The following is a 13,762-nucleotide window of genomic DNA, read 5'->3' as shown; positions in this document are numbered from 1 at the left end:
CAAGACCCTTACCTCACTCCATCCACAAGAACAAACTGAAGGTGGATCACAGACCTTGAGGTAGAACCCCAAACTATTAGGGCCATTAATAAGGGATTGGGACAAACCTGAGAACCTTGGCACAGGGAATACATAGACTATCAGAAATGAGGATACAAATACAGAAGAGTCACAAATTGACAAGTGGGATATACTGAATATAAAACACCTGTGTACATCGAAAGAATTCACCAAGAGAGTAATAAGAGAGCCCACAGACTGGGAAAACATCTTTAGCAATGACACATCAGACAAAGGCCTTATTACTAAAATATACAATACTTTGCAAGCTTACAATAAGAAAAAACTAATTGCCCACTAAGGAGGTGGGCAAAGGACCTGAACAGAAGTTTCACAAGGACAGAAATCTGAATGGCCAATAAACATGAGAAAATGTTCCCAATCATTAGCTATAAGAGAAATGCAAATTCAAACAACTATGAGATACTACCTAACACCCTCAAAGATAGTCCAATTCAAAAATCAGAAAGCAGAAAGTGTTGGAGGGGCTGTGGTGAGATAGGAACACTTGTTCACTGCTGGTGGATCTGTAGATATGTACAGCCATTGTGGAAATTGTTTTGGTGATATCCAAAACAGATGGAAATTGCACTACCATACAACCCACCAATCCCCCTACTGGGCATATACACAGAAGAGGCAAGAAACAAACCAGGGGTGTGAGTGGCGATACTGGGAAGGTAGAGGAGAGTGGGTTGGAAAGAGGGAACCGATTGCAAGTGCCCTTCTCCCTGGGGGACAGACAACAAAAAAGGGGGTGAGGGAAGACGTTGGATAGGGCAAGATATGACAAAATAAAAATATAAAATAATAATTTATAAATTATCGGCTCATGAAGGAGGGGTTGGCAGGGAGGGAGGGGTAAAAAAAAGAGGACCTGATGCCAAGGGCTTAAGTGGGGAGCAAATGCTTTGAAAAGATGAGGGTAATGAATGTACAGATGTGCTTTACACAATTGATATATGTATGGATTATGATAAGAGTTGTATGAGCCCCTAATAAAACATTTAAAGAAAAAAAAGATGTAAAAGCCCCAATAAAAGTATTTAATAAAAATATGACTAAAATATATAATAAAACATCCACCATTCCAAAATGTTTGTTACATGGACATCCCAGCAACATGAATTAAGCTAATCATGTTGTACATCCATCACCAGGACCAGCTGGGTGTTTTTATGTACATTGGGGTGAACCCAAGGGCTTCTGGCTCTGCAGGAATGTTGGCTGTGAGTTCCCTCCAGTGAAACCCAGGACCTTCTGACTAGCCATGTTCTTGACAAACAAGCTAAAGTTGTGTTTCGACTGTTGTTGCTAGTTGCTGTGGAGTTACCCCAACACTGAGAGACCCCATGCACAGTAGAATAGAATGCTGTCTGGTCTAGTTGAACACGGGACCTGTGTCATACTAATAGTGTTCATTGGCTGGCTTTATTCCTAGTCCACCTGTGGAATTTCTCAGCCTCGTAGCAACACACGGGCCTCTGGTGACAGAAGGGTGGTAGGTACCCAGGAGGTGGATGGGCACATTAAACTCAGGCCTCCCAGAAGGATGGTGAAAATTCTACCCAGGAATGTCCTTCAGGGTACCAGTTATTGGCTCACAAGTGGTCAGATATATGGAAGACGTGGCTGTTCTTACAACTAATTTAAGGCTTTCCCAGCTAAACCCATGAAGAATCCCTTGTGTGATCCAGGGATTGTAAATAAACTCCAGGATTAGAGGAAGGAACTGTATAAGAACTTGAATTCTGAGCATCTGGTTTGCAGAAGGTTATAGATGACAGTAAAAGCCAAAAATTCATTTGTAGAGACCCCACAGTGAATAAGCCTCCGTTAAGTACCCTTAGACCTAGTCCAAGGATAGGAGAATGCTCAAGCACAGAGTATGTAAAAAAGTGAATTATTGCAGACAGAGTTCAGTTACAACTGAACAGCTTATCATTTGTTTTCCTCTTTAACTTATTTTAATTTGTGGTATTTTAAATTATTTTCTGTTTTCTTGTAGAATGAAAAAATATGATCAAACCAAACAATTGTCAAATGGAAATTTAATCAGCTATGTAAACTTTCACTGAAAAACAGTAAAATAAAATTTTAAAGACAGAGCTTCCCAAATTTCAATGCTCTGGTAATTTTGTTAACAAGATTAACATCCCTGTGGGTCTTATTAAAATGCAGGTTCTGGTGCAGGAAGGGTTGGGTGGGGACTAGCCACTTCCGGGTGATGGTGCTGGCCACACTCTGGGAACCAAGAGTCTGAAGCACAGCTATAAGACTGGGGAGGAGGACTAAGTGTTGGGTCAGTTACTAAATAACATCTTCATGTAGATCTTTGATAGAAACCATTAATTTTTTTTTTACCAGGAGTCAGTTTGGACTCATGGTGGCTCATGTGTGAGAGGGTTGAACTATCTCACGGTTTTTATTTGTTAGTAACGCTTATTGGCACTTCATCCACATATTACACAATTCAATAGTTCAATCACATTAAGAAGAGTAGTACAATCATTAGCACAATAAATTTTAGAGCATTTTCTTTTTTTTCATGGTTAAATCGCTTTTAAAGTGAGTTATGTAATTACTATCAGTTGAGTGCTCCTTTGCCACTACCACAGATATTGTTTGCCCCCCTCAACCCCCTTACCAGCCCTATCTTCCACCCCCACCCCTGTCTCCTTTGTAAACACTGGCATCAGTTCTCATCTTTATGCAGCTCCTCCCTCTGTGCTTCATAAACCCAACAGAAACAATAAGAAAACAGAAACAAAATAAAGTGGTAAGGAAGCAACCGAGCCCACACGGAAGCAGCACACCAACATAGGTGACCATGAAGGACAGAGGAGACCAGGTCTCCAACATCAAAGGTGGGTGGTGGTGAGAATCACATCACCGTGAAAGAGGGGGAGTGCATGATGGGGACCCAATGCCCACCTGTAGAGAGCTGAACACCCCTTCCAGAGGGGTAGTGAGGAGGAGATGGGCCACACAGGGTTCAGTGTAACAACAATGAAACTCAAAACCTTCCTCTAGTTCCTGAACGCTTCCTCCCCTCCCAATCTTCATGACCCCAATCCTACCTTGCCTTGCGGACCTGGTTGTACCGGAGGATGTACAGCGGTGCAGTGGGGATCTGGAGGCACAGGGAATCTAGGACAGACGAACCCTTCAACACCAGCGGTGGGAGAGGCGACACCAGGAGGGAAGGGCATGTAGAAAGGGAGAACCGATCTCGGAGATCTATGTGTAACCTCCTCTCTGGGAGATTGTCAAGGGGGAGGTGGGTGAGGGGAGACGCCGGGGAGTGTAAGATAAGATATAATAATTATTTATAAACTATCAAGGGACCAGGGGTGGGATCGGGGAGGGAGGGGAATGGGGGAAAAAAAAGGGAAACTGAGCTGATTCCAGGAACCCAAGTGGAAGGTGAATTATGAGAGTGATGAGTGCAACGAATGTATAAGGGTGCTTTGCTCATTTGATGTATGCACAGATTGTGATAAGAGCCTTATGAGCCCCAATAAAAAGATTAAAAAAAAAAGAAAGAAAATGATTAGGGCAAAGAATGTACGGATGTGCTTTATATAATTGATGTATATATATGTATATGTATGGATTGTGATAAGAGTTGTATGAGCCCCTAATAAAATGTAAAAAAAATAAATAAGTTAATTAAAAAAATAATAATTATGCAAAGATAAAAATACAAATAATGAATAAGGAAGAAAAGAACACCATGGATATTTAAAAGGCCAGGGAAGACATTTTTTTTCATGGAACAAGCAAGAAATACTTGCACCTAGAACAATTTCAGGTCGGGTCAAGACACTGACCAAGTATCAAGTTTGATCCAGTATGATCACGGTGGCAATGTCTCTATTGGATAGTAAACCTTTTCTGTTGCTAGAGGGGATCTGTCAGTGGCTTGATCTGACTACCAGTAGATACTCTTCAGATTGCTTTGGGTTTCCCACTGTCTTCCATAGCCTTCTACAAATTGGGTATTTGCAATTTAAACTCTGATACTTTTCCCTGGGTCAAATTTGAATTTTGTTATTGCTGTCTTTGGATCCCACAAACTGGTGTGCTTCTTCCACGTGGACTTTGTTAACTCCTCGCTTAGATGGATGCTTCTTTGAATACAACCACTCAACACCCAGACACTTTTCTAATCAATAACTGGGTGCTAGCTTCTTTTTTCACCATGCATTGCTGTAGCACCCTTATCTTCAGTGATCATTTCATGAAGGTTAGTATCTGAGTAGGGCCACGTTATCAGAAATAAATGATCTTGGACTGGGGCTAGAGTTCCGTGGGGGCTGTGATAGTTAGTTTATGGTGCCAACCAGGCCAGTAGGAACATGTGGGTTCTGTTTTATCAGGTCGCAGCTTGATTAGAGGGCTACTGAGATAAATGAAGATGACCGGCACCCCATATCTCTCCTGCTCCCTAGTTATCAGACCAGCGTGCTGCTGCTTTAGCTAGTTCTCTGCCTCAACCTGTGTGCTACATCACCTGTGGGACAAGCCAACCCATGGATCATGTTGCTAGAGCTTGAAGCTCCTTGGAGACCTGCTTCGTCATGCTGCTGGTGTCTACATCACTTGAGCTTGCGGTTGGTGAATTCTGTCCCTGTGCATCAATCCCTTGAGTTCAATCTTGCATGTGGCCTACTTTGCTAAGCTCCCATGCTACTGACTGTTGCTGACCCACCCTTCTGTCTGCTGCCTGTGGGCAGACTGCCTGTCTTACCTGAGGGAAGACTCCACTGTCTGCTTCCGTGACTTTGAACCCTATAGCCCACATGGAGTTGAAGAACTTTCAGTATATTAACTATTCCATGAAAGTGAGTTAAGCTGAGTCCTCTGTACTGTTATGTGAACTAATTAGCTGTTATATTCCTTCCCACTGTATATGTCTGTCTGTCTATCTATCTATCTATCTATCTATCTATCTATCTATCTATCTATCTATCAATCATCTATCTGTCTATCATCTATCCATATTCATGACTTTCCTTGTTTTGTTTCTCTGAAGAACCTTGCCTAAAACAGGGGCCCAGTATCCATCTGCTTGGCCCTGGCATATACATGACTCTGGTTTACTTTGGCGGTCACATTCCAGCAAATTCAAAGCCCCATAATACAACAGGGAGAAATCAACTAGTAGACAACAAAAGACAAACAAACAAACAAAAACAAGCACACTAAAGGCAGGAAAACAAAACCCTATAGAAACAGAAAAGTAAAACATTGTCAGTCATCCCCGTGGGGTATAAAGCAATTGCACTTTTAACGTCACCAGATTTTCAAATGACCCAGAGGGGATTTGAATTGCTTGTGTTTCAGGAGCAGATTGCCAGGCCTTTCTTTGGAGGTGCCTCAGGGTGAACCCCAACTCAACCTACGGTTGACAGCCTTGTGTTCCCATTCTCATGATCCAGAGACTCCAGCAGAAGACACAGTGAGGGCCAACAGATCCCACATCAGTCATAAGCAAACTCAGCGGGAAGGCTTCATATCTTGGAGGCAGAGGACAGGGCAGCACCTGAGACGTCTAAGTCTTCCCCCATGCTAATCAACGTGGTTGCCACAGCAAAGGGGCAGGGTGGTACAATGGTTAGTGATTGCCTTTGGATGCCAGTTCAACTCAACATATGCTCCTGTGCTCTGTGTTCGTGGGCTGCACCTTACCATCTCTGTGTCTCAATATGCTCTTTTGTAAAATGAGGATGGGGTTCGGTGGCGATAATAGCACCTACCTCTAGAGGGGTATTGTGAACATCATTATATAAGGGACACAGTCCATAGAAAATGTCCAGAGTATTTATTTTTCTTCTCAGCCAGAGGTCCTGTCCCTAAGCCAGGGACCTTAGGGGGCCCTGGACTGCTGTGCTTTGCACTGCCATGGTTGTGCAAGCTCTCATGGGTCTCCTGTTACCCAGGAGCCGGCAGCAGACCAAAATACAGGGAGGAGGGGGGTGAGGGGAGGGCCCAGGGAGCCTCTGGAGGGAGTCTGACCAGGTCAGCTGGGAATGCCTGGCAGCCATCCAGGGTGACTCCTGCATGGGCCTCGAGGTGGATGAGTGACTCACACTGCCACCCTCTCCACCCATGTGCCCAACTGCTCAACCCTCCCCAGGGCCGAAGGCTCACCTAATCCTCACAGTGGGAGTCGGGGGGCATGCATGTCTCTGTGGTCTAGGGTTGCATGCTGTGACTTCACACTCCACAGCATGTGCAGCTGGGGCCTCGGAGCACCAGTCTCCTGCGAGGCGGACAGCGAGGTCAGTGTGGCAGCCGCTGCCTCTCCAGTCCGGATCTGGCGGCAGGGAGACGGTTCCCCAGGATCTGAGGAGGGGATGGCTGAACAAGAAGCCAGCGGGCTTCAGGTCCTGCTGCACACCCTTCAGGTAGGAAGAGGCTAAGGTGGCACAGAACCTAGCTGGTTGGGTATCTGCCCAGGTCTGCCCAGGCCTGGCCTGCCTTGGCACGGTCCCCTCTGGCAGGCTGATTTGCTAAGCGGCCCTAGAACAGCAGTCAGCAGCTCTCACCTTGAAACTGACCTAAGTGATGCTATGGCCTTTAAGTATTGAACACGCTGCTGTTGATGATTGCTCTGCTTAAATGATTAAACTTAGTGGACTTAAAGACCCGAGCTAAAGATTCAGGTTTGCTAGAGACAGGAAAGATGGAGAAAGTGCTATCTGGTGAAGAAAGGAGCCTTTCTCAAGCATTATCACAGGGCAAGGAGAGCTACCAGGTAGAGAACTGTGCAGGGGAGCGGACCCCTCTGGCCTTCTCCTGCCAAGCCACTTTATGATCTGCATCGGATCTTATTCCAAGATCACACTCTGCATCAATGCATATTCCTAGGCAGGATCCAGCTACAAGAAATATAAATCCCAGAGTGTGGAGCTTGGGGATGTGTATTCGCCTTGACTGATGCTCCTTATTCTCAATGATGAGAATCCTTATTCTGTCGCAGCACTTTGCAGCCTCGTGTGCACACTGGACCCACTGGGAGGGTGTTACAAAGTGATGCTTCTGGGCCTTTGCAACAGAGATTCTGACTTAATTGGTCGGGAAGCAACGAGACATTGGGGTATAAAACTCCTCAGGTGGTTCCAATATGCAGCTAATGTTGAGGATCACTACTCTCTAGATTTGGGAAGATGCTTAGCTTCGTTGGATTCTGAAGGTCCAAGGATCCTCTATCCCAGGATTGTAATCCTGAAGTCCATGGACAGCAATCACTTGGTAGCAGGTTTCAGAGGGTCTGTTGTCCTAGCCCACATTTAGAATGTAAGCTTTTCACCGATGTGCAGTTTCTCCTGCTGGGGGAAACTTCTATGGTGTTCTTCTGATTCTTAAGGGAATCTGTGCCTCTCAGTAGTCTCAATCTAAAAAGTCTCTGCCTCAGTAGTCTCAATCTAAAACGTCACTGTCTCAGTAGTCTCAATCTAAAACATCTCTGCTCTCATAACCACCTTATAGGACAGGGTAGAATAGCCCCTGTGGCTTTCCGAGACTGTAACTCTTTACAAGACGTAGAAAGTTGCATATGTCTCTATCAGAGTCGCTGGTGGTTTTGAACTCTTGTTCTCAGGGCTCACACACACCCACTATGCCACCGTGGCTCCACGAACCTGCAAATCGAGCCTTTCGGTATAGTGATTGGGAGATAGAGTCCCTGAAATGAAACAATGTCGCTATATAATAAGGAAGGGGACTAGCACTAGCACTAGACAAAGACTTCAAATATTTAACTAGCCCAGTGTCTTTTGACTCATTTTATCTGCCACAAGCAAGGCAAGGTATACAACAGGCCAGAGTTCTTAGAAGTAGAACTGGATCTCCTGGTGGATTTGGATAAACAAACCCAAGTGAGTTGTATCTGGCACATTTTATCTCATACATCTGGTTAATATGTCAGCACTCTGTGCATCCTTCTAAATTCTGAGCAGTAGATGACAACCATTGCTAACTGGGATTCCGACAGCGGGCAGCCTCTAGTTAATAGAATTTTCCTTGTACTCGCTGTCTAGAAAAAGAAGAAAACAACAATTAGGTAATAGGGATTTCATAAAAATGAATTTCCTGTCGTTGACCTGGAAGCCACTGCAGGTTGAACTCTATTTCCTGCTTTTCCACCGGTGGGAGCCCACCGATGATATTTGAAATGATTACTCTAGGGCACTGCAAGATTCTCCATCATCAAAGAAAGATTTAAATACCTACAATCTACCCTACTTAGTTCCCAATTAGCCAGGGCACGAAAATAACCAGAAAATGATCCCCACGGCACTCCACTTGATTAGAATTTGGTTGTAGACTTGACCTGGCTCCCTGGCCTTGCCCTGGTTCAGTCCTCACAAAATGCCGCCAGGAACCCTGTTTCTGTCTTGAGAGTAAACGTCAAAACCTGGAAGTATTTTAAGAAAGGAATTGCAGGGAATAATACTTCATGATGGATAATGCCCTGAATCCCCTCCACAGTCAGAAGCTGCTGAAATAGGGCGTGAGCTCCACTCTGAGTCCCTCTGTGCCTCTTAGGGGTCCACCAAGCTGCCCAGGGCATGGGTGATGAAAATTCAAGGACTTGAGGCAGCAAGCAACTGATGACAACACGTGTCCACGGCGTTATTGTAGAAGTCCCACGACGCAAACACACCACCGTTTCTTCTTCTTGGGCCCCCATGACAGAATATAGCACATTAAAAAGAAGTACCAGTTTCTGGCCTCGTCTCTTTTCCCAACGGAAAGGGATAAGTGACGTTTCCTACCTAACCAGTTACTGACCTTCAGCTCGAGGGTTAGCAATTGAGTTACATTACCATTGACCATCTGCCCCCACAGGGACTCCTACCCCAACTCCAACCTGCAAGCTTATCTCAGTCCCCAGCTAGGAGAACCAGAGAGCTACCCAGAAACTTTGCAAGCCACTGACTTTCCCAGCTTGGGTTGGAAGCAGAACATCAGATCGACTCTTGTGCTGTGGGTAAAGAGGAGGGAGCCCACGGCAGTGCAGCAAGTGTGAGATGCAGGTGTGAGAGGCAGAACGAATCGGATCCAGCTCCATTTCGGGCCTTTATAGCTGTTTAACTTTAGGCAAGTCTCTTGACCTCTATGAGCCTTCATCTCTATATCCCTAAGTGGGGAATAATAAAAAATAATAATTTCCCCTTGCGTTTTGTGAAACGATTAAGGATATGCACTTGTAAAGAGCTTGTAAACGATACATGGCTGTCCAAATGACTGTGGGTTTTATGGTTTCCCTCGTCAAATACACAGTGGAGGAGTGGAAAACCCTTGCCTACACACAGTTGATCAACTTGTCCTGCTTTTTTCCCCCTGGGTGGACTCCACTAAACTGGGGGAGAGAGGGCGGGGGTGGGGACGAGGAGAAGGTGTCTCATTCTGTCTGGCTCTCATCTCTCCATGGGGTTTGAGCTAATGGGGAAGATGGGGAACTGCCAGGGCAGCAGGAAGCAGGCTCTAGGCCAACTCTGACACCATGAACCCTTGCCCAGCAGTGTCCCACAAAATGCCAATTAAGTATGTTATTGGAACATTAAAAAATGTATCATTATTCCAGTCCGCTTTGGCACAATCTGTGCTATGACAGAGGCACATTTTTGCTGTTTGTACATGAACTTTATTATTTTATGTTACAGCTGCTCAGATTGAATCCCCCATCTGCGTCTTTGCCAAACTGCGCATACCTAACTTCTTTTCTCAATGTGGACTCCAAGAACATCATGTATTATGGATGGTGAGCAGGCTGCAGGATGTAGGTTTCCCATCTCAAGTTCCCATTGAGCTTAGACCACAGTGGAGCTATTCTAGCGGAACGGCTCCACTGTTCTCTTTGGACCTGATGTCCTCAGGATTGTTTCCAAGATAACAGATGATTTTAACCCCTGGACTGGAAAGAAGGGATGAATGAGAAGCCAATGAATGATATATTTCATTCACAGCACAGAGTTTTATTCCCCAAACACGTGTTTGAAAATCTCTCTTATGGACCCCTCCACAGAGCCTGAGGAACTATCCATCTATGGATCATCCACAGAGCCAGGCGGAGAGGAAACGGAACGTTGCCTTTGCACACAAACAGCAGAGTTTAGACGAATCAAGAGAGTTCTTTTCCTTGTCAATAGCCAACACTGTGCAGACGTTCTCTTGGGTTGTTGTGAGGCTCCGTAGTCACATGCAGCACAGACTCAGAAACACACTGTCATCTGTTTTAATTTCAAGCACCAACAGAAACAAAGGGAAGGAGAAACCCCAGAAGGACAAGGGCCCAAAGGGAAACAGACAACACTGAGAAGGAGTAACCTTTTTTTTTTTTTTAAAAAAACACATTTTATTAGGGGCTCATACGACTCTTATCACAATCCATACATACATCAGTTGTATAAAGCACATCTGTACATGCTTTGCCCTCATCATTTTCAAAGCATTTGCTCTCCACTTAAGCCCTTTGCATCAAGTCCTCTTTTTTCCCCTCCCTCCCTTCTCCCCCCTCCCTGATGAGCCCTTGATAATTTATAAATTATTATTTTGTCATATCTTGCCCTATCCGGTGTCTCCCTTCACCCCCTTTTCTGTTGTCCGTCCCCCAGGGAGGAGATCACATGTAGATCCTTGTAATCAGTTCCCTCTTTCCAACCCACTCACCCTCTACCCTCCCAGCATCGCCCCTCACAGCCCTGGTCCTGAAGGTATCATCCACCCTGGATTCCCTGTGCCTGAAGGAGTAACCTTGATCAGTATCTGAGAGCTGACTTTGTGCCAGTCAAAATGGAGACAAAAAGGGCACTGGCGACTAGCATGCTGAGCTAGGAATTGGGAGAACCGTTGGTTGGTGTTCTTTTCTTTTCTTTTTTTTTTTAATTCTTTGAAATCCTTGTTGCGCTCACACGAGCATATGTTGTGTATTTAGTCTGTGCAACACTTTTCCATGTGTTACATGACTTTTTCTCTTTTGCCATCAGTGAAGGGGATGTGGCTGTCTGTCACATCCACCGTCACACTGACACTCAAGGGAAGATTAATGCACTCAAGCCTCAATGACAGAACCTACTGAACCCCTAGACCTGTGAAGCCAATCTTGTTATTCCAAAATCTTTCTACTACTATGCTCTCTGTACGAGCTTGGGCACACTACTCAATGTACTGAGGCCATTCCCTTGACCTGACTGAGCTTAAAGATTGGGGGCAGGTGAGTCCTCCACCGTAAAAGTTCTTGGCACCTGTGCTTGAGCCCCATGTACAATGCATCTGAACACTAGCTGATCCTGTGCCAGTCCAGTGACTGGTTGGAGCTCAGATGGTTGTGATCTGTGGGCTTTTCATTGGCTGGGTTTCAGAAGGAAATCGTTGGCCTTTCTTCCTAGACCTCCTTAGTTTGGAAGCTACATTGCACCTTGCCAGGCATCCTAGCAGTATGCAAACTTCCATTGATAGGCTGGTGGTATCTTAGTATGAGGGAATTGAGCCTAGTTCTCTCAAACAGAAGATAAGAATGATATCATTTAGCCATCACTGTTCTCCTGTTTACATCAGAAGGAGGCTTTGTTACAGTGTACCATCATTTCCCATATGCCTAGTGGTCAAGTAGAAAACCTGGTGGTTTAGTGGTTATGTGCTTGTCTGTTCCCTGTAAGATCAGTAGTTCGAAATCACCAGCTACTTCTTGGGAGAAAGCTGGGATTTCTACTCCCATAAAGTTAGTCTCAGGACAGTTCTATCCTATCCTATAGAATTGCTTTGAGTTGAAATTAATTTGATGGCAGTGAGATTTTGTGTGTGTGTGTGGGGGGGGGAGGTTTACAAGTTGGACTACGAATCACAATGCCAGTAGTTTGAATCCATCAGGTGCTCCATGGGAGAAAGATGAGACTTTCTACTCTGTAAAGATTTTCAATCTCAGAATCCTACAAGGGGACAATTCTTGAGGTGCTGCGAGTTGGATTCAATGCAATGGCAGTGCATTTTATGTGAGTCGGTTAGATATTTCTCCATCAGGTCATCCAAACATCCAATTCCTCGCCCACAGCTGTGTGCTCCGGGAGATGCAGAAAATTTTACACCAAGAAGAACAAGGTCTTTGTGTTTCGGCTGAGCCACTTACATTTAGTGTGACCTAGGACAAACTATTGACCTTATTTACCCTAGAATTGCTTTCTTTCTTTTAAAAAAATTTCTTCATCTTGATGTGAGAATGAACAGAAAAATCACTCATTCATTTATTTCAGGCACAGAAAAATTATTGTAGAGAGGTAAGCCTAGTGGTCCACGTCCAATAACATACAACGATAAAGCAAGAGCTAGTTGGGTAAATGTCTTTGCAGAGAAAGTATGCTTGTGGCAAATATGGATGTAAAAAGTAAACATCCAAGGAAAATTCTATGAAAGGTACGAGAAGAAATTAGGAGGCCTTGGAAAACTAACCTGATTTTAGTAGGAAAGGATGGGGAGAGATATGGAGGGTGTCCAAGGCAATGATCTTTCCCAACTCAGACACTGTGGAAAAAAGTTAGGATTTGGTCCAGCATTGAATTGGATTAAAACAAAAGAAAGCTCATCATGCTGGTAATTTGTTCAAGTGCTGGAGGAGATTGAGTGGCAAGGGTTTAGAGTCAACCACAGCCTTTGGGAAATGTTGCCTATTCCTAATGTATATGCTGAGGGCTTACAGGACAAAGTGACATTCAGCCAAGGTAACCTAGACCTGTTTGACAGGACTGCCTCTCATGTTTATCAAACAATATTCTTTTATAAGTTTTAATAAATCATCTTATTGGGGGCTTGTACAACTCATCATAGTCCATTCATCCATCCATCCATTGTGTCAAGCACACTTGTACATCTGTTGCCCTCATCGTTCTCAAAACATTTGCCTTCCTCTTGAGCCCTTGGTATCAGCTCCTCATTTTCCCCTCCCTCCAAATGCCCCCTCATAAACCCTTGATAATTTATAAATTATTATTATTTTGCCATGTCTTACACTGTCTGATGTCTCCCTTTACCCACCTTTCTGTTGTCCATCTCCTAGGGAGGGGTTATATGTAATGAATGTGTTCTAAAATCCTTGAATCAAAACAGCTCTGACAATATGTTTTTATTAAAAGGACCAAAGAGTTGAGTTAAAAAGTCACAGTGAGAGCACTTGACATTTTGTCTTTTGAGTCTCAGATTCTGGATTGCCTTTACTGCCTGAACACCCACCTTCGCAGGGCAGGACATGAGCAAGAGGGGAATAGTGCTGATTTGAGGTGAAAATGAAAATTTGGCAATATTGGGGAAAATGGTCAGCTGACAGACTCACACCCACACCCATGGAAGACATCAATAACCTGGTAACATTAAAAAATATATATAAATCATTTAATTGGGGGCCCTTACAGCTCTTATAACAATCACTACATCAATTGTATCAAGTACATTTTTAACATATGTAGCTATCATCATTTTCAAAACATTTTCTTTCCACTTGAGCTCTTTTTCCCCATTGTTCCTTCCCCTCCCACCTTCATGACCCCTTGATAAATTATAAATGATTATTATTTTAATATCTTACACCATCTGCTGTCTCCCTTTACCCACATTTCTGCTGTTGGTCCCCATTGGGGTGGTGGTGGTAGTGGTGGTTATATATTGATCATTGTGATCTGTTTTCCCTCTCTCCCCTTTC

The sequence above is a fragment of the Tenrec ecaudatus genome, chromosome 9 (assembly GCF_050624435.1).
Source record: "Tenrec ecaudatus isolate mTenEca1 chromosome 9, mTenEca1.hap1, whole genome shotgun sequence".
Classification (NCBI taxonomy): domain Eukaryota; kingdom Metazoa; phylum Chordata; class Mammalia; order Afrosoricida; family Tenrecidae; genus Tenrec; species Tenrec ecaudatus.
This window is presented reverse-complemented; position numbering follows the sequence as displayed.